The following is a 21,516-nucleotide window of genomic DNA, read 5'->3' on the forward strand; positions in this document are numbered from 1 at the left end:
CAATTGAACCTGTTGCAAAAAATAAGTAGCTGGGTCACATCCCAAAATGGACAAATATTCACAGGGTTAGATCCCTTCTGCTGCAAATCAGGTACTCAGTATTAACAGGGTTAGATCCCTTGCTGCAAATCAGGTACTCAGTAATAACAGGGTTAGATCCCTCAGCTGCAGTTCTGTGGTCTGTAGTTGTTCTCCTCCTAGCGCTTTCTTATCTCAAATAATCATCAGGGAGGCTGTTGAGCAGGTGTGTCTAATTAGACTCAAAGGATTCTGGTAGCTGTAGTGAAAACGTTTTTTTCTGTTCAGGTGACCAGCAACTGACACCCCTCCAAAGCACAAGTCCTTCCCAAATTTGGGGGAGGGGAGAGAACCATCTTTATGATTCTCCAAAGTGGGGCACAGTCACCCCGTGGCGCTGCCTCTGGAGCCCGGGACTCCCATAGCATTCAGTACAAAAAAGAAGGTGGGTGAGGCGCGCACTCCCGGTCCTGGTCAATTGAACCTGTTGCAAAAAATAAGTAGCTGGGTCACATCCCCAAATGGACAAATATTCACAGGGCTAGATCCCTTCTGCTGCAAATCAGGTACTCAGTATTAACAGGGTTAGATCCCTTGCTGCAAATCAGGTACTCAGTAATAACAGGGTTAGATCCCTCAGCTGCAGTTCTGTGGTCTGTAGTTGTTCTCCTCCTAGCGCTTTCTTATCTCAAATAATCATCAGGGAGGCTGTTGAGCAGGTGTGTCTAATTAGACTCAAAGGATTCTGGTAGCTGTAGTGAAAGCGTTTTTTTCTGTTCAGGTGACCAGCAACCGACACCCCTCCAAAGCACAAGTCCTTCCAAATTTGGGGGAGGGGAGAGAACCATCTTTATGATTCTCCAAAGTGGGGCACAGTCACCCCGTGGCGCTGCCTCTGGAGCCCGGGACTCCCATAGCATTCAGTACAAAAAAGAAGGTGGGTGAGGCGCGCACTCCCGGTCCTGGTCAATTGAACCTGTTGCAAAAAATAAGTAGCTGGGTCACATCCCAAAATGGACAAATATTCACAGGGTTAGATCCCTTCTGCTGCAAATCAGGTACTCAGTATTAACAGGGTTAGATCCCTTGCTGCAAATCAGGTACTCAGTAATAACAGGGTTAGATCCCTCAGCTGCAGTTCTGTGGTCTGTAGTTGTTCTCCTCCTAGCGCTTTCTTATCTCAAATAATCATCAGGGAGGCTGTTGAGCAGGTGTGTCTAATTAGACTCAAAGGATTCTGGTAGCTGTAGTGAAAGCGTTTTTTTCTGTTCAGGTGACCAGCAACCGACACCCCTCCAAAGCACAAGTCCTTCCCAAATTTGGGGGAGGGGAGAGAACCATCTTTATGATTCTCCAAAGTGGGGCACAGTCACCCCGTGGCGCTGCCTCTGGAGCCCGGGACTCCCATAGCATTCCGTACAAAAAAGAAGGTGGGTGAGGCGCGCACTCCCGGTCCTGGTCAATTGAACCTGTTGCAAAAAATAAGTAGCTGGGTCACATCCCAAAATGGACAAATATTCACAGGGTTAGATCCCTTCTGCTGCAAATCAGGTACTCAGTATTAACAGGGTTAGATCCCTTGCTGCAAATCAGGTACTCAGTAATAACAGGGTTAGATCCCTCAGCTGCAGTTCTGTGGTCTGTAGTTGTTCTCCTCCTAGCGCTTTCTTATCTCAAATAATCATCAGGGAGGCTGTTATTACTGAATATCTGATTTGCAGCAAGGGATCTAACCCTGTTAATACTGAGTACCTGATTTGCAGCAGAAGGGATCTAACCCTGTGAATATTTGTCCATTTTGGGATTTGACCCAGCTACTTATTTTTTACAACAGGTTTAATTGACCAGGACCGGGAGTGCGCGCCTCACCCATCTTCTTTTTTGTACTGAATGCTATGGGAGTCCCGGGCTCCAGAGGCAGCGCCACGGGGTGACTGTGCCCCACTTTGGAGAATCATAAAGATGGTTCTCTCCCCTCCCCCAAATTTGGGAAGGACTTGTGCTTTGGAGGGGTGTCGGTTGCTGGTCACCTGAACAGAAAAAAACGTTTTCACTACAGCTACCAGAATCCTTTGAGTCTAATTAGACACACCTGCTCAACAGCCTCCCTGATGATTATTTGAGATAAGAAAGCGCTAGGAGGAGAACAACTACTGACCACAGAACTGAAGCTGAGGGATCTAACCCTGTTATTCCTGAATATCTGATTTGCAGCAAGGGATATAACCCTGTTAATACTGAGTACCTGATTTGCAGCAGAAGGGATCTTACCCTGTGAATATTTGTCCATTTTGGGATTTGACCCAGCTACTTATTTTTTACAACAGGTTTAATTGACCAGGAACGGGAGTGCGCGCCTCACCCATCTTCTTTTTTGTACTGAAGGTTTCTAGACAAGTCTGATCCATGAAAGTGTCATCCAAACAGGTGCTCCCCTGCTCCTCCAGAACCATCAAGGACCATATTGACACCCTCGCTGCAGCCTTGGCCGATTTCTGAAATCACTCTTTACCACTGGAACATTCCCCTCTCCCCTTAAGCACTCCCTTGTGCACCCACTCTTCAAGAAGCCGTCTGCTGATCCTACCTGTCTGGCAAACTATCGTCCAATCTCCATCACCCCTTTCCTGGGTGAACTCTTGGAAAAAAGCTGTCCATCACCCAGCCTACTCTCCACAATGAATCTGTTGGTTGTCTCTATGACCATCAGTCTGGCTTCAGAACTGGCAGAGGCACGGAAACTGCTCTCCTGAACACCCGTGAAGATCTGCTCTCTAACCTTGATTCCAGCATTCCTTCTGTCCTAATCCTCCTTGATCTTTCCTCGACTTTCGACACAGTCAACCACGCCATCCTGATCAACCGACTACGTGAGAACCTGGGCATCATGATCAGGCCCTGGAGTGGCTGACCTCCTTCCTCTTGGACTGCCCCTCCCAGGTCCAACTTTGTCCCTTTCTGACCGCCACCTCTCTCTCTACCTGTGGCATTCCCCAGGGCTCTATCCTCTTACCCTGGTTTTTCAACCTTTACTTGGCCCCTTTGGCCCACCTGATCTCTACCTTCTCCTCTAATTTTCAGTGTTATGTGGATGGCAGTCCTTCATGCTCCTCTCATCTCTCGCTCATTCCTGACTCTCTATCTGTGATTCAGGATTGGTGCGCCTCCAACTATCTCTGCCTTAATGCCATTAAGATGCAGATCCTTCTCATTGGGACCCCTGCCCCTGCTTTCTCTCTCCGACTCTGGCCGTCCACCTTTGGGCCCTCTTCTTCACCTTCCTGCGAGGCAAAAAACCTTTTGTGTCATCTTCGACTCCACTCGCTCTTTCTCTCCTCGCATCTCAGACATCGCCAAGAAGTCCCACTACCTACCAGCTGCTCCTCCTCAAAGTGACTCTTCCCCCAGAAGATCACTGTCTCCAGAGCTCTGTTTCTCTCTAGCCTGGACTACGGCAGCAGCCTCTTTCTCAAGCTGCCTTCCTCTACTCTCCGACCTCTGCAACTAATCCAGAACAGGACTGCAAGACTTATCCTTGGCCACAAGCTCAGGGATCATATCTCTCCAGCCCTGAAATCTCTCCAAGGGCTCCCGGTGGTTGCAAGAATCAAATTCAAGACCCTTTGCACATTACACAAGGCTTTCTGGGGTCAGGCCCACACTACCTCCAACACTCTCTTCCATACCTTCTTTCTCAAGCTCTTCCCCCAGCTACCTCCAACTCAATAAGGGCTAGATGCTTCTCCAGGCAAAGAATGGGGGGGTAGATCTCTCTCCTCTGCAGATGTCTCCCTAAGGAATGGCCTTCCTGCCTCTCTCAAACTTTAGTGGACCACCTGATGTTCCAGAAGCAGTTCAAAACTTTCCTCTTCTTTGCTTTTGTTCTCTCCCTCCCCGGCTGACCTACCTGTCTGCTGTACAGACTGGTTGCTTGGCTACCCTCAGACTCTCACTGAGTCCAGGCTCTTTCTTGATCAGTCACCCTTGAACTGCCTCCGGCCTACCATGCACTTAGGGGCTTTTGTTTGTTTGTTTGTTTTATTCGTATTTATATAGCGCACAACAGCCCGAGGACCTCGTGGCACTTGCTACAGTACAAAGCTCAGTTACTTAGTTACATGGTCATTAGCAATATATATATACAGGTTGCAATATAGTTACATAGTCATTAGCAGTACATATACAGGTTACAATATAGTTATATTACATTTGTGTTATATTACAATATACATGGCAGAAGTGGAGGAGGCAGTCCTCCACTTGCTATTTGAGGAGAGTGGCCTTGAGGTTGTTGCAGAAGACAGAGATGGAAGTTTCAGCTATAAGGGTGGCAGGGAGTGAGTTCCAGAGTTTCGGTGCAATATAGGAGAAGCCTAGACCTCCCGCTGTGGCTCTATTTATGCCTGCTATGTGTAGCTGGTTGGTGTACTGAGCTCTGGTGGGGCGAGTGGATGTGGTCCTTGATATTGCTTCAGATAGGTGTGCTGGAGCGGTTTTGTTGATGCACCTGTGAGTGATGGTGAGGATTTTCAGAGTAAAACGGTCTTTGACCTGGAGCCACCGGGCTTCACGTCTGGCGTGGGATATATAACCCTACAGTCCCTTGTTCTCCTTGCGCTACCCTGAGCCGCACTGCCCTGGCTGCACGTACGCAGAGCATTACTGTTCTGTTTCCCCCCCCTTCTAACTTGCACTTCCCCCCTCCCTTTCTCATTGCATTTCTCGTTCTCGCACTTGCACGATCTGAATGACACAAGGCCTAGTAAAATCATTTGTCTTGTTCTCCTTCTATCGTCCCTTCCTTGCTTGTTGCGCCTAGAAACACTTGTGTACAGGCGTGTTATAATAGACTTATATCATATCATTTTATCACAGATGCCCGAAAAAATATACAATGCCGCAGAAAGAAACGGCTAGACTGGCAGCACCCAAATGCCAGTCTAGCCAGGTAATTGCACTTAGAAGGACTGCTTTATAAGGAATGCACAGTTAAAAAAAAGTCATACAAAACTGACAAATAACTAGACTGGTTGCACCAAAATGCTTCTCTAGCCACTAATACCACATATCATGCCTGCTTAGCTTGGACATAGACAAGCATTATGATTTATCGCACAATCCTGCCCCCCACACATCCCCTCTCCCTCCCATGCCCTACCCCAACCTCCATAATCAGCTCCTTGGCCCAGAATTACCTTCACGTCCCTCTTCCTTGACCCAGAGCTTAGGTTTGTGGCTCCTTGCCTCACAGGTAAGTACTGAGATGAGGAAGAGTGGGATTAGGAGTAATGAAGATACAGGTAGCCAAGTCAGGCATTACCTCCATGTACCTCTACCTCATCCCAGTATTTGTGTATGAAGCACAGTGCCTCACAAGTACATCCTCATACACAAGTACAGGGACAAGGAAGAATAGGGCTAGGAGTAATGACGATTACCAATAAGTAATCAAGGCATTAACCACAAGTAGTGGCGTTACACCATTGAGTTGACTGGGCTTCAGCAGTTCCCCCCACCCCCTGAAATGTTGGGCTATGTTGACTCAACCTGGCTGACCTACAGAGCCGTTGCCGGACAGAACAGGACACAGATGTTAAAACGGCACCTGGGTTTCGCTGTTAACAATGGCCCAGCAATTACTAACGTAAAGCATTTCACTGTTAGTACCTGCATTCCAATGCCACATTTTTTAGGCAATTTAAATTGTGATGTGTGTTTAGCACTTTCATGGCAGGGAAGTGATTGGAAGGGTAGAAAGGGAACAGGAGACTGTTCATTCTCACAGCAGTTCATAAGTGGGTGCTTTCACACTTAAAGGAGACAGTTAACTGCTTGTAACATTGAAGCTGCACTAGAACAGTCTCATTAAAATGCATAAAGTTAGATGCCCCCACACAAATAAGTTTGCCCCTCCTCCACCGCCCGTGAAGTTAGCGCCTCTCCCAACATTTGAAGGATCAGCCCCCAGAAATGTAGGTTTTGTTGCACCCCTGAACACAAGCACACACACCATTCACCATATAAATGCATGCACACCCAGCCTTTTATACACTTAAGTGTGCACCCTTTCACTATACAGGCACACACACCCAGGCACCCACCCATACATTTCAAGTGTGCACCCTTTCACTATACAGGCACACACACCCAGGCACTCATCCATACATTTAAGAGTGTACCCTTTCACCGTACACGCACACACACACACCCAGTCACCTATACATTTGTATGCACCCTTTCACCATACAATCACACAGGCAGCCACCTACACATTTAAGTGTCCACCCTTTCAAAATACACTCACACACAAACACGTCATGGGGTTGAGAGGAGCCCTATTACTTCAAAAAGAAATAGTTTCTTTTTGAAATTACTCTGACTTCATAAAGAAATTATTTCCGTTAAGGACCAAACCATAACGGACATAATTTCTTTATGAAGGCAGAGTGACTTCAAAAATAAACTATTTCTTTTTGAAGTCATGGGGCTCCCCCAGCCCATGACACAGAGGCCTCCAGCCTGGGGTCTTCCATGTCATGGGGTGGGGGGATCCCTGGACGTCACTCTGCCTTCATAAAGACATTATTTCTGCTACAGAAATAATGTCTTTATGAAGGCAGAGAGATTTCAAAAAGAAATTTAAAAAAAAGCTTTTGAAAAATCTTTTTTTTCATTTTTTTCCAAGTGGGGCAACATCCCAGGACATTTGCTAGCCGGGCCCCACGCACCGCAGGGGCTGCGGGGGCCCCTGTTACTCCAGTTTGTGTTCAGGCCAACATGCAGTCAGGGTATTCTCATGCTTTTCACCCTTTTCAAAATGTGCAAATAGACGGCACTGTGGGAGGTGTTCATAGACGGCACTGTGGGAGGTGTAACCAGTGCTTGCATGATTGGTGTGGCCTATTTCTCCAGTCAGTCACGGAATCCGGCTTTTCAGGCCACTACCTAGGTGGCCCTTCAGATTATTAAACATTGTGAAAAACTCACGTTCTGCAAAACTCCTTGTTCTATTTGGGGTGTTGGTTACCTCACTGAGAAAGTTTCAGCTTACTAGGAAGCCGAGAACCCAAATCGCCCCACCCCTCCATTCATGACAAAACTTTAGACGAAAAAAAGCCTCTTGAGTCCCGCACATCCTATCGAGTCCATCACTTTTCCTGGTGCAAAAAGAGGGCTTGGTCACTGGCTATAGTATTGACCTGCAATTTTCTTCTATGTGACAGAAAAGAGACGTGCCTGCAGCGGTTGAGTAACTTTGCTGAAAATGTTGGGGGGGACATGACGACTGAAGGAAAGGCGTGGGGTGAAGGGGGGAGGGTGGTGGCTCTGAGGGATCGTTTTGGCCAAATTGTTTAAAAGAATTTGATCGAATGGTAGATTTGACCGAATTTGGTCACCACCATTAGTTCAAAGTCAAAGATATCGAACATGAAGAGCAGTGGTTGCAGGGGTGGCCCCCTCAGCCCATGTTCGGTATTTCTGGCGTCAGCAGTTGCGGGGGTGTCCCCCGCTTCCTCAGCATTGGTGGCAGGGGACCCAACAAAAGAAAAGAGGAAAAGGGACGCTGCAGCGTCAGATCCGATCGGCGTTAAAGGAATGGATCTGACGCTGCAGGCTACAGGAGAGGCAGCGGATGGAGAAAAGGTAAGTGAAGGGGTTTATGAGTGTACTGGCGGTTTGAGGGGACATGGGTTTGGTTTTTTGTACAGAGGTAAAAACGTATTCGCAGCGAAAAAGACCATGTTTAATTCTGCCGTGATTTTGTACGTCGGTCAAACAACCTAAATCCCTGAGGGATAACACTAAACTGCTACACCACAAGAGTCCATTGCTGACACTCTGTTATAACTTTCATAAGACTGGTAGCATATCCTTACAATTCAATTGGCCCCCACACATCTTCAGCTGGCCTGACATGCACCCAGTGACACAACATAACATTCACAAACTTAATTCCACTAGAACATACAAACAATGCATTATTTATCATTCATTCAGACACAAAAGTCAACACACATATGCTTTCACACACTCTCACTCACACACAAATGCACTCAGCACCTCTACTGACATACACTGTGTGCGCACAACGTTTATATATACATATACAATAACAAATGGAAACAGTGGCGCAACGTCCATTGAGCAGACCACACTTTTATCACCCCCTGATCTCTGAAATTTTGAGCTACGTTGACTTGACCTAGCTGAACTATAAAGCCATGGCTGAAAGGACATTCACTGAAATGTCAGAAATGTGCCTGATTTTTCCTTTCATTCAAAGGCAGAAACCATTGGTTAATGCAGTGCAGTGGGTGACCAAGCATAATTGGTATATATTTGTAAATGCCATATATCTCCAAACTTGGGTTCTGCACAGCAACTTACATGTCTAAGTGCTGATAGATTTTTTTCTACAAGATTCTGACTGATTAAAATTAAGGTACGTTTTCCTGTGTTCAAATGGCTCCAAGCAGTGGGGTACCGAGCAGGAGAGTCGCAAGGGGGTGGTCAAGCTGCCCCCCTGTAGCTCTTTTAAGTGCCCGACCGGGACATTTGTCATTGGGACACCGCTCCCATTCGGCACCTCAAAGAGGTTGCCTAATGGCAACAGTGTCCCGTTGGCAGGACAATGTGTGCTGAGAAATTCCTGCTCAGCATGCTCATTGTCCTGGCAGCAGGACACTTTACCCCTTCTGAATGGTAGAGGTATCCCGCTGCCAGGACAATGTCCCAAGGAGCCCTGGGCAGCAGAGGGTCCTCACTTTGCTCTGTATCAACAGAGTATTACAATGTGAGCCACTAGGCACTGACAAGGGAGGGGGGTACTATTAGCAGGGACTTTTGTCCCTTTAGAAATGTGAATGGTAGGGAGGGATCAGAAGTGAGAAGGGTGCATAATGTTGCATGCTTTATGAAATAATGACTATCGCTTTAAAGCCCAAGGGGTATTTGTTAGGATCACATTAAACTGTATGATGCTGTTATGACTTTGCATGCAGAATGGGGAGAATGAAACTAAAGCCATACTCCCATTGCTCAACATATTTCTATGACAATGTATATAGTGTATGGTTAGTTTACTATGAAAGGCTAGTTTATTATGTAATGTGGTTTGCTTCCAAGGCATTGGTATAAATAATTATATGTTAAATGTTATATGTATTATATAAATAATAAGCACATTAAATGTAAAGAAAAACCTTAGTACATATCTTTATCAACTAAGCCTGGAAAGATGTGTGCGGTCGCTTAAATTGTCCACATCCCAGTTTCACCATTTAACCAAGTATGTGATCCTGAGCAAATTATTTAATCTCAATGGGCCCCATTACACGTAGTGCGGTAAGGGTTTACCGGTACCGGTAAGGGCACCGGTACTGGTAAACCCTTACCGCCTTACTACGAGGTCCCTTTGCGGCTTGGTACTTTAACGCCTGCTTTTTAGCAACCTTGGAATAGGGCGGTAATTCCCCTTTCCTCCAAGGCGGTACTGGTAAATTACCGGCATGAACCATGGTGCTAGTAGCACCATGGTTTACCGCACTACGTGTAATGAGGCCCAGTGCCCCGTCTCTGCAGCTCTGTAAGTGATTCGGATTCACTTCAAAGCTTATGTTAATGTATCATGTTATTATAATGGAAAAGCCTAATGTCTATAGAGTTGCTCTACATATAACAATAGTGCAATTTAGGTATTTTGCTCCACAAAGTTATTAGTCACTTAGTTTATTTATGGCAACTTATTCTAAAGTCACTTCCATGGTGCCTTCAGGTATCAAAGACTGATGATGCGCCTTGCAATGTCCTTTTGTGTGAAGTCACTTCTGTTGGTGCAATCCATATGCTAATTAGGAAGTTTGCATGTATTCTGCCTCAGAGGGCTTGGACTGAGCTCCCCAACAAACATACACAAACACAATTAAAAATTATAAATAAAAAAAAAGTACCTCTTCTCTGCTTTCAAATGCTGCCCGGGCCACGTCTCATGTTACACCGACCTAACCTCTTCACACTCACATGCCTCTAGACAGAAACCAGGAAGCTGAATGAGCTTCCTAGTTCCTGTCTGTGTGTTGCATGAACACAAAGCCGGAAAGCGATGCTCTGTGCCGCTGGCCCCCAGAAGTGCTGCTGCTAGCATGACAGCACAGGCACCAGGCCCTGCAACACCCAGTTCAACAACCTGGCTGCTGACTTTGAATCAGGCCAGCCAGGGTGAGGGTCTGAGCAACGCAGGGCATCCCAGCCCTGAATGTGTTGCAACGCGGCTGCCAGGCATCTCAGCATTATGTAATGAGACAGCGCAAGCCTTGCTGAGCACCCCAGCCGGGCTCGCCCTGTCCAATTACATAATTGATGATTGCGGCCCCCCTGCCCTCCCTCCAAAAGATGGGGGGACAAAAAGGCATGCCACAGAAGGTGGGGGGGACAAAACCCCTGTCCCCCTGTAATTACGCCCATGGCCTGCAGTTCAGCAGGATGGAGAGCTGGCTCAAGTAACACCTGCTGTCTCTTACCTGTCATTTCAATAATGTTATAGCCTGGGAAACATTTCATAGGATGACGTCACAAACGTTGACCAAGGAGGTTTCGGTTCAAGCTTGTTTGGCTGGTTGTTATGATTATTAAGTTTAATTGTATAGGCCTATACACAATGTGTTTCAAAGCGCTTCAAAGCAAGGGACTCAACAAGGGAAAATACAATGACATTCTTACAGGCTATGAACTGTAAGGATGTGAAATTAACTATCGTACTTGGCATGACCACAATTAAAATAGCTCAAGAGCTAAGGCATAGATAAGGAAAAGAGGGGGCGAATGGGAAGGAAATGGAAACAGGCAGGCGACTATCGCACTAGGGCCGACAACATTTTCTGGTAGAGCCGGAGAAAAACAAAAGGTGAGGGAGAGGGGTGCAGAAAGGGAGGGGAGGAACAAAACAAGCGACTATTGTACTAGGCCTGACGACATTTCAGATAGTGCTGGGCAACCTGTAAAATAAGATATGTCACAAGCCCAGTCCATATATTGTTCTATACGTCTTATTTCCTTCTGTAATGTTTCTACCACCTCAATGTACCTGGAATAGCAGAGTTCGACGTCGGGTCGTCAACGGATCCATCTTGAGCGGCTCCCTTTAATCATCATGATCCCTCGAAGAAAGTGAACTCGGCATCGAGGCGGCAGCTTCGGTCCCAGCGGTGCTCGTCGACGACGATTTGAAGACGTCCTGCAAGGAAGAGGCGTGCGGGGCACCTCGACGTCGATAGTTCAGGACCGCAAAGGGGTTGTGAAGAACTGTGGCCCAGCAGGGGCGTCGAGTCATCCTGCGTCTCTACGGATTTTTGGTGGCGGGAAACCCACCGGCGGATGATCCTCGACGCGTTGACGGCCTTGCCTTTTCCGGCGGGATAAGGCGGGCGGTGGTGCGGACGAGTGTGTCCATGAATCAAAAGTCTTAGGCAAAGGAGCGTACGGCTCTGGTCGTCGATGGTACGGCGTCAAGCGTTCCCCTCTTCTGGGCAACACAGCTTTGACGGTCCTCCAGCGGTTATGCAAGCCTGTGAACCCTGGTCGACGGCAGTGGATGGAATGTCCGGTGCTTATCTTCATTCTCCTCGGCGGTCCCAGTCTCCGGTCGGCAGCCTGTCGAGGGTCTGACTTCCATGGCGCTTCGCCGAAGGTTAGTGGTGCTCGATGGTCCCTCGGAGCATGGGAAGAGGGCGCCTAACCAGGTCCTCTCTTGGATCAGTCTCGACGGCTTTCGGATTTCAGCGAAGGGAGACAGCAGTCAACCTTCTCCTTCAGGTTTGGCTTCGAGATTCAGCTTCAGTTTCAATGTTAGTTTCAACTCCAGCTTCTGAATGAATTCTAGCAGTGAGAGGCCCCCAGATATACTAGTTGATCTCTCATTCTTTCTGCTGGGTCACATTCAGGCAACCAATCACTCAGAAGGACATTCAGCAGTCAGTCAGCCAATCAGGCATACAGTGCATTCAGGCCATTCTCCTCCCTTTCAGACACTCACAACAAGGAATGTGTATTGGGACAAGTACCCAGCCATTTAACACTACACACTGCATTCATACCAGTTTTGGGCAGTGCTGTCTCAGTCATTGTGTCAAACACCAGAAACCAGACATCCACAACAAGAAGTGCATATTGGTCACACACTCCATTCACCCAGGTCCCACCCACAGGGTGTACCCACAACATACAGTCACTGGGAATGCTCTAGCCAGTCTGGCCTGGACTTCACAACAACACCATATATGGAACTTCCACAAGGTAACAGGGAAAGCAAGAGGGCACAGGGGCCATCTTGTTTCCTACCAGGAATCAACTGATTCCAATGGCAGGGCCTGGGTATCCCAAAATGGAGGATACCCAGAGCACCTGTCAAATTCAGCATGGAGCTGCACCAGCCCAACCCTGCTCTGTGGGCCACACACAGGTGCCCAGAAACATACACTAGGGGCACAGGGTTGCACCCCCACCCTGGGTGCCATAAGGGTATCCCATGGGTCTGTACACCAAACCAAAAACAGGAAGAGCTGCACTGCCAGGAGTCCCACATGGACTCCTGGGCAGAAAACAACACAGAACACAAATGAAAAAGGACTACAGGACAAGTGCACGGAGGCACTGTCCCTCCAATGCATTTCCAGCATCACAGTCGCCACCCCCCCGAACTGAGGTTAGGGTGGCTAATCTCCCACGAGATAGACACCCTCATCCGACGGTCAACATACCTTCTGGAAAGGCCATCTACATTATCGTGACTCTTCCCTGGTCTATGCTCTATGGTGAAGTCTAATGGACCACCTGAGCAGTTTTGGGTGCTCACCCTTCATCTGCATAAGCCACTTCAGGGGCTTATGATCTGTTTGGACCTTGAAGGTAGACCCCGTAAGGTAGGGCCTAAAACGCCTAAGGCTCCAAACTATACAGAAACATTCCTTTTCAACAGTAGCCCACCTAAGATCTCTACCCTTGAGTTGTCTACTCATGAATATGATCGGATGTTCCCTCCCTTTGTCATCTAACTGGGACAAGACAGCTCCAATTCCAGTGTCACAGGCATCCGTCTGGACGATAAAGGGTTTGCTGTAGTCAGGCGCATACAACACAGGTGGCCTACACAGACTTTCTTTCAAGCCATCAAAGCCCCTCTGACAGTCTGCAGTCCAATTAACCTTCCTAGGCTGTTTGGGTGAAGTCAGAGCTGTCGGTGGTGCAGCTATGGTTCCATATTCTGCCATGAAATTGCAATAGTACCCAGTGAGGCCCAAAAAGGCTCTGACCTGGGTTTGAGTAGTGGGAGTCTCCCAGACATCTACATCCTGTACATCCTGTACTTTACTGGGGAGAGGTTGAATTAGACCCCCTCCTACCTCATGACCAAGACACATGACTTTCCCCTGAGCTATCTGGCACTTGGTGGCCTTGATAGTGAGGTTAGCCCTTTTCAAGGCTTGCAAAACCTTATCCGGATGTGTCAAATGCTCTTCCCAAGTGGAACTGTAGACGGCAAAGTCATCTAAGTAGGCCACACAAAAGGCCTGCAGCCCACTGAGAACATGATTGACCAATCTCTGGAAGGTGGCAGGGGCATTCTTCAACCCAAAAGGCATGACCCTAAACTGGTACAGTCCCTCTGGTGTTGAGAACGCCGTCTTTTCCTGGTATACACACATTTCGCCGACCTATTTTTGGTCATGGTACTTTTCATCGCCGGATTTTACATCGCCAGAAACCCCGTTTTTTTGTTTTTTTATTTTGGGGGGTGTTTTGTTGGGGTTGGGGTATTATTATAATAGTAAGGGGGTGGTCTGGGGGGGTGAACCCCCCCCAGAATAAAAAAAAAAACAAAAACAGGGATTCTGGCGATGTAAAATCTGGCGATGAAAAGTACCACGACCAAAAATAGGTCAGCGAAATCACGTAGAACCCTTTTCCTTGGCATGGTTCGTCAGAGCTATTTGCCAATAGCCTGAGGGAAGGTCAAAGGTGCTCACAAATTTGGCAGCACCTATGGTGTCCACCAGCTCATCAGCCCTGGTCAATGGGTGCACGTCAGTGTTGGTGACGGCATTGACTCCCACGGTAGTCCACACAGAACCTCCAATCCTTGGTACCTGCCTGGGAACTTGCCTTGGGGACAAGGACCACGGGACTGGACCAGGGACTGGTTGAGGGTTCAATAACACCCAGATCCAACATCTTGGCAACTTCAGCATGGATGTGGTTCTTAACTGTATCTGACATACGGTAGTACCTGCTTTTGACAGGCACACTGTCACCAGTGTCAATGTCTTGCCTACACCACGGTGTAAGGCCTGGTGTCAGTGAAAACAGAGAGGCATACTGCCGTAGCAAAGTCCTGCAGGCTTTCTGCTGCTCTGTCGCCAGATCGGAAGAGAGATGTACTCCCTCCACTGAGCCATCCTGAGGGTTGCTATGCAGCAAATCAGCAAGGGGCTCACCCTCATACTCTTCCTGCTCTGAAGCTAGCAAGAGACATGAGACTTCTGCTCACCTGTGGAAAGGCTTGAGCCTGTTAACATGGAATACCTGAGGGCTACCCCTGGGACTCCCATGTCAACCAGATAATTGACTTCGCCCATCTTGGAGATGATCCTGAAGGGTCCAGTCCACTTGTCTGCCAAAGCTCTATGCTTGGTAGGCTCCATCACAAGGATTTCCTGTCCCGGAGTCCAATCCACTTGCAAGGCTTTATGGTCATGCCAGTACTTGTTAAATTCCTGGCTGGCCTTAAGATTAGCTGTCGCTTGACCCATCATCTGTGTGATCCTCCGTCTGAGGCCTAACACATAGTCCCCCACTTGCTTGACGGGACCTGGAGAGTGGCTTCCAAACCTTCCGTGATCAAGGCAAGGGGCCGCCTCACGGGATGTCCAAAGAGTAACTCAAAGGGGCTGAAACCAACACCCTCTTGAGGTACCTCTCTGTAAGCGAATAGCAGGCATGGCAGGAAGAGATCCCATTTCCTCCTTAGGAGCTCTTCCAAAGCGCCTAGCATGCCCTTGAGAGTTTTATTAAATCTCTCAACCAGACCATTGGTCTGGGGATGGTAAGAGGTGGAGAACCTGTAGGTTACCCCGCACTCTTTCCACATGGTTTTCATGTAACTAGACATGAAGTTGGATCCTCTGTCAGTGACAACCTCCTTAGGAAATCCAACACGGGTGAAAATGCCCAGGAGAGCCCTGGAAACCACCTTGGCAGTAACAGTCCGAAGGGGTTTAGCCTCAGGGTACCTGGTGGCATGATCAACCAAGACGAACTGATGTGCACCTGAAGCGGGAGGGTCAAGGGGACCGACAATGTCGATGCCCACCCTCTCGAACGGTGTGCCAACCACTGGCAATGGTTACAGTGGGGCAATTACACTGCCTCCAGTCTTGCCAGATAACTGACAAGTTTGGCAAGTCCTGCAGTGGGACTCCACTTCTACTCCCATCCGAGGCCAGTAGAAATGGGCAGAGAGCCTCTGCTTAGTCTTCTTGGTACCAAGATGACCAGCTAAGGGCACCTCATGCGCCAACTGCAGCAGGAAGGGCCTGGGGTACCACCAACCTCTTGAGGGCACCAGGTTCAGGCTTAGTGGACTCACTAACAAGGAACTCACCCTCCCAATAGATCCGGAATATCCTAGGCACTTCTCCTTGTGCCTGGGGCAGGGGCTGGTTCCTATACCCTAGAGAGAGTGGCACTCTCTCTGTCCCTTACAGAAGTCTGCCCGGGAGGGTTCCCCTTCAACCAACAGGCACTGAAGGTCGGGGTGGTCCTCCAGCTTGAGAACTCCTCCCACAGGAGAGTCTTCTGTCTCTTCTCCCTCGGGAGTTGAGTTTGGGTTTTCCACTGGACCCAGCCCGTCCGGAGCATGGATCCCAATGAGTGCTGTAGGAACAGCAGGAAGAGAAGGAGCCCCCTTCACAGAGGTGGTCTTCTTGTTCTTCCGTCTTCTTGCCTTAGGCCTCACCTTTGGCTCGGGTACCTGACTCACAGCCAGACCATGTGTCACCTGTGACCTAGTGACTGCAGCAGCAGTTATGGGTAGACCATCCGAGATCAACCCCAACTCTACTAGATCATTTCCTAACAGAATGTTAGCAGGGACATTGTCCTAAACCAGGACAGGAAGCTTTGCTGTATTATCTCCAATCATGAGTGTGACTAAGGCTACAGGCGATAATTTGTGAGGCCCACCGGCTAACCTGGTGGTTCTCAGAGGAGTACCTACATAGTCCTCTGGCTTGAGCAGGGTCCTGTCCACCACTGTCATGCTTGCCCCAGTGTCTCTCAAACCAGTAGAAGACTGGCCATTCAAGAGGACATTTCTCAAAAACCTACGGGTGTTCTGTGGGACAGTCGCCAGTACTTCCGTGTACTGGTCCCAGGCCCCAAGGGACACTAAGGAAATCTCTACAGGAGCACCAAATGTGATCCCTGCAGAGGAGGGGAGGACAGGGGCCTCCACCTCAGACATGGGGTAAGGGTAGCTCAGGCTGACAGCCTGTACTCCAAATGCCTTACCTTTAAACTTGGATTCAACCTTCTTGTGATCCAGAGCCCCACATTCCCAACAAGTGCCAGTAATGCGGGGTACAGTACTGGAACCACTGGGAGCCTGCTTTGCAGCAGGTGGACCACTTCTCTTATTCCCACCCACAGAGGACTTATCCCCACTAGATTTTTGGGTCTTAGCAGAGGAAGGTTTTGGTTTACCGACTGTGATTGCTTTTGGGACTCCTCAGCTTTCTGAGAGGTCCCCTTTTCTCTGTCCTTGTCCTTCCCACTGGAGTCCTTAAGGGACACCCAGTGGGGGACCCACTTGTCAGCCAGCCTGGCCAGCTTAAAGGGATCCAAAATGTTCTGGTCAGCAACATACTGACGCAGCTCTGCTGAACAGGCTTCAGAAACGGTGTCCAGTCAAAGTTTCGAAACAATTTCGAATGACAAAAGTTCTGAAACAAAAGTTTCAAAAAAAAAGTTTTGAATGTATTTTTTTAATATTTAAGGGTTTATTTTAAGTTTGTATAGTAAAATAAGTGTTTTTAAAAAACGGGGATTTTGAGAGGGGGCCACATAAAAACATTTTTTTAAAACAATTTGAAACCTTTTTTCGACACTTTTGGGTCAGAACTTTTGTCATTCGAAACTGTGACTGTCAAAACAGTCACTATGAACCTTCAGAAGCATGCTAAAAAAACAAGAGGTGGGACAATTCAACAAAAGTTTTCACCTTGTATCCATCAATCCACCCCATCATGTACATGTGCGCAGCACTCACCCAGTCAACCCAAGACACATTCTCTCTTTTCTTAGATTCCCTGAACCTTTTAAGGTATTGGGTAGGTGTCTTGCCAAACTTGGCAATCAAAGTAGACTTCATGCACTCATACTGACCCCTTTCTTCCACACTCAGTTTCAGAATACAGTCATATCCAGTCTGAGGCACTCTGCTTAACAAACACTTAGCCCAATCTCTCTTATCAACATCATGAATTGCACAAGCCATTTCAAACGCTTCAATCCATTGGAGGATATCTGAACCCTCCACAAACACACCAACCAAATCTTTCATAAACTTGGTGGCTGGGGACCTGACTCTCTCAACGGGTTTAACTGAAGTTTCTACTCTAGCTTTCTCTAGCTGGATTCTCTGACATTCAGTGTCCTTGTCTTTGAGTTCAAGATCTCTATTCTTGAGTTCCACTTGCTGTGCCAGTTCCTCTTTCTTAAGCTCAGCTTCGATTTCGGGCTTGCGGTATTCAAAGGCCAATTTCATCCTTAATAACTCACGTTCCACGGAATTGCTGCGGGTTGGAACAGAGGCATCAGGAATGGTGGCATTCCCAGAAACAGATTCAGCAACATCCCCAGGTGCAGAGTCCTCATTGGTTGCACCCCCCCCCCCCTTCAAGAGTTTCACCATCAGTCTGGTAGTCCACCAGGACAGCTATCAGCTCAACCCTAGACTTATCCACAAAGTCTAACTCCCTGGCTTCACGAGCACTCTGGAGAGCTTCTAAGCTCATCCTAGCCAATTTACCATTTGCAATAGACTCCATTGCTTGTAATGCAGTTATCTGGTACACAACTAAACATCAATTTAACAAAATGCAGATATTTTGTAAGTGGCACGATTATACACGGATTCTTAAAACCATAAGCATCCCACCGCTGCCACCAGTGTAAACACTGGAGGGGGGGTCTGTACTTCTGCTCTCTATATGGTAGAGGAGGGGCACAGAGGACCCCAGCCAAGATTCTCTATTACGGTAGCAATGAGCGAGCAATCAAGGCCTAGCTTCTCAGGAAATGATGCAGGCTGGTTCTTAAGTACAGTGTAGTCCCCAAGCCCCCACAAAGGAATGTCCACACACTGTATTAGTTAAAACACAGTCTTTTTATAATTAAGTTTCAAGGTTATATACACAATCACAATAACTCACTTAGTGCTCAGTTAATCTACAAGGGCCAATATATACAGTTCTAAGTGGTACCACAATTTTTATCAGATTTCATTAAAGTGCATCAATTGTACTCTGGTTAAATGTCACACAAATCACTTAATAAAGGTAACCAACAATAGACATAGGAAGAAAGCAGTTGGTTATAACAATTGGCAGAATACTGGCCCTGTTACCTAGACACAGTTCTGTGTGGAGATCCCTCCACCTGGGCAACCTGTAAAATAAAGATATATCACAAGCCCAGTCCATATATTGTTCTATAAGTCTTATTTCCTTCTGTAATGTTTCTACTACCCCAATGTTCCTGGAATAGCAGAGTTCGATGTCGGGTCGTCAACGGAACCTTCTTGAGCGGCTCCTTTTAAAGCAGGAGCCACAGATCGTCAAGATCCCTCAAAGAAAGTGAGCTCGGCGTCGAGGCGGCAGCTTCGGGCCCAGCGGTGCTCGTCGATGACGATTCAAAGACGTCCTGCAAGGAAGAGGCCTGAGGGGCACCTCTGTGTCGATAGTTCAAAACCTCAAAGAGGTTGTGAAGAACTGTGGCCCAGCAGGGGCGTCGAGTCGTCCGGCATCTCTGCGGTCTTTGGGTGGCAGGAAACCCATCGGCAGATGATCCTCGACGCATTGACGGCCTTGCCTTTTCCGACGGGATAAGGCGGGCGGTGGTGCGGACGAGCACGTCCGTGAATCAAAAGGCTTAGGCAAAGGAGCGTACGGCTCTGGTCGTCGATGGTACGGCATCAAGCGGTCCCCTCTTCTGGTCAACACGGCTTCGACGGTCCTCCAGCGGTTATGCAAGCCTGTGAACCCTGGTCGACGGCAGTGGATGGAATGTCCGGTGGTTATCTTCATTCTCCTCGGCGGTCCCAGTCTCCGGTCGGCAGCCTGTCGAGGGTCTGACTTCCAGGGCGCTTCGGCGGAGGTTAGCAGTGCTCGATGGTCCCTCGGAGCATGGGAAGAGGGCACCTAACCAGGTCCTCTCTTGGATCAGTCTCGACGGCTTTCGGTTTTCAGCAAAGGGTGACAGCAGTCAACCTTCTCCTTGAGGCTTGGCTTCGAGATTCAGCTTCAGTTGCAATGTTAGTTTCAACTCCAGCTTCTGAACGAATTCTAGCAGTGAGAGGCTGCAGGATATACTAGTTGATCTCTCATTAATTCTGCTGGGTCACACTCAGGCAACCAATCACTCAGCCATTCAGGCATACAGTGCATTCAGGCCATTCTCCTCCCTCTCAGATACTCACACCAAGGACTGTGTATTGGGACAAGTACCCAGCCATTCAACACTACACTCTGCATTCACACCAGTTTCGGGCAGGGCTGTCTCAGTCATTGGCCCTCATTACGACCCTGGCGGAAATCGGAAAACGATGGCGGAAATGCAATACCGCCATCGAATAGCGCTCGGTGCGACTATGACCCGCCACCGCAAAGTACGAAGCCATTAGCGACACCGTAGTGAACGCCAACGCTAACTGCACCAAGTACGCGCGCGCACGCCGTGCCAAACCGTAAATACCACCATGGCGCAAGGGTACGCGAATTCCGACCCTAGCGGACATGTACCTAACGCCATCAAGCATGGCGGAAAGCACCATTCCGCCATGGTGAGAAGTACGGCATCGCGAATCAACCGTAAACGGCCCCACTGAGTGCCTGTACACCGCTCCCTGCCCACAAAGTACAACTCCCCGTAGGTGCAATGAAGTCACAATGCAACCAGTGAAATGTACAAGTCACCCATGCATGCCAACGAACAAAAGAATCACAAGAGAGCCAATGGGAGCTGCAGGGCACAGATGGCACGAATACAGAAGCCATTCCAATGGACATGACCACAGTCCCCCCCCCGAAACGCACGCAAACACAGGCACCTGTGACCAGCAATATTCCGAAAATCACAACATTCCACCAGTCCACCTGGCTGACCGGCGTCTGTTACACAAAACCCAATCCCCTGCCCCTGAGCATGACAACATTCAAACAGTCATATTGGCAGCCCCCATCCCTTACCTCACTGGGCTCCGTAGGCAAACGCCCCCAGCACAGTACCACGCGACTATACTCCGAAACCGGAACCCAATGCAGATCTCCTCACAATACATCGCTCCCCAAATAGGAATATGCCACATCACTCGCAAAGAAGAACGCTACACGGCCCATATCAGAATAGAAATTTAATGCACAACTAAATCACCAAGCTCATACAGCCATTAGTCCATGAACTCCAAAACACATATCACCATTGTGGGCTGCATCCGCAAGGAATGACCAGCTACTACTTGTGTGACGCCCTGTTCCATCATGGTACACAGAGCCACATTCACGTACGAAAAGGCAACATGGAAGCGCACAGAACCGCAGGCCCGTCCCAATGGGGAGGCACTAGTCCAACTGAAAGGCCGAAATGTTGCTCCGAGCCACTAGTACTGCGTAAGGGCATGTGGCCCATTGGCGATCGTCCCATAAGATCGTAATGCTGCTCCACTGATTAACACGAAGCAGCAGGTGTCGGGAGTAAACGCCATCTGCAGGAGTGGCATACAGATGGCAGTGGCAAAAGGGGAGGAGATACCTGTCAACCAAAAGAAAAGAAAAAGAACAGAATGGCCATCAGAACTACATTCGAACAACTCACTTCAATGATCACACTAAATCCACAGCCATATGCATGCTAGCCCACTCCAAATGATCATCACCACCCCAAAACCACTTGCGACTCATAACTATCTATATCGAGGTGTAAACACCATCACAAACGAGTGTACCTGTGCATGCGTCTGTCAAAACAGATTCCATCAGATGGGAATGTTAACGTGCATGGACACAAGTGTCTGAAGGCGCGTCGAGACAGGGAGTGCTCAACAAGGCCAGATGGACGATGGTCCCACTATGGCAGCCCTGCATCACATAGCGCAGGGGAGGCGGATAGATTCCAAGAAGCACTGTACATGGCAAACCCTGTATCAAATCACCTGCCCATGCATCCATT

This window comes from Ambystoma mexicanum, chromosome 10 (genome assembly GCF_040938575.1).
Source record: "Ambystoma mexicanum isolate Mex_15411 chromosome 10, UKY_AmexF1_1, whole genome shotgun sequence".
Lineage (NCBI taxonomy): Eukaryota > Metazoa > Chordata > Amphibia > Caudata > Ambystomatidae > Ambystoma > Ambystoma mexicanum.